Genomic DNA, 1,076 nt, shown 5'->3' on the forward strand with positions numbered 1-1,076 from the left:
ATCATTGATGTTTCTATCTCCCTTCCTCTCTGAAATATATTTAAAATATATTTTAAAAATAAAAATTTGGAGGCAAAATATAATCCAAAGTGAGGCTATTCCGTGGTCTTAATTAAGTATGAATATGCATGAGGGCACCCAAATTAGTATGATTATCCATACACTTTACAGTAGAAGTATCAATGTTTGGTAACTCGGTCCTGCCCAGGCCCTGCTGCTAAGTATTACTCTAAATTCCGAAACACATCTGGCCCCAAGGCTTTGGGGATGAGATTATGAGCTTGTATTCTTGCTAGGGAGAAAAGGGAAAGCTTTTTTTAGAAAGCAAGCTGTTTTTCTTAGTGCATAGTATTATTTTTCACCTTACATATCTCAGGAAAGTCCTGAGGAATCCTTCCAGGGTTTAAACTCACTGCCCCTTGCTTGATTCCTGTATATTCAAGGATTTGTGTGAAGAAAACACAGCGAGCTTGGAGTCAGGAGGCCTGCATTTCCCCTTCACCAAGCCGCTCTGGGCCTGTTTCACGATCCCTATGGCAACGCCTAGCAACAGTGCCTGGCATTTCATAGTCTCTTCATAAACATATGTTGAATAAACACTAAAACGAGATCGTTTTTTACTCGCAGGTTCTGATTTCTTCCTTCCTCTTGGTCCGGTTGCAGGCAGGGGCAATGGCAGCAGCGAGGGTGCAGAGAGGAGGGATAAGTCACAGAGCCTCTCGGACAGCAAGGGACCGAAGCGAGTTGCCCCAGTCCATTCAGCGTCCCCCTGCAGGAGGCTGCACCCCCGATCCTACCCCACGGACCCGTCTGAGGGTCGCTGTCCTTAAGAGGGCTACGGCCCTCCCTCCTTCCCTCCCCTTCCAACATTTGAGAGAAGTGTTAGCACTGGGCTGTCAGCTGCGCCCGGGCGCCCGGGGACACGCCGCGGAACCTCGTCGCTCACGGCGCGGCGCCCACACCGCCCAGAAGCCCGGACCTCCCGCCAGCCCCGCCCCCCCGCCCTGGAGGACCGCGGTGGACGCTCTGGCAGGGCGCCTCTCGCTGGTAGAGGCGGGTGGGCGGAGCCAGCGCCG

The sequence above is a fragment of the Myotis myotis genome, unplaced genomic scaffold (assembly GCF_014108235.1).
Source record: "Myotis myotis isolate mMyoMyo1 unplaced genomic scaffold, mMyoMyo1.p scaffold_m19_p_17, whole genome shotgun sequence".
NCBI classification, from domain to species: domain Eukaryota; kingdom Metazoa; phylum Chordata; class Mammalia; order Chiroptera; family Vespertilionidae; genus Myotis; species Myotis myotis.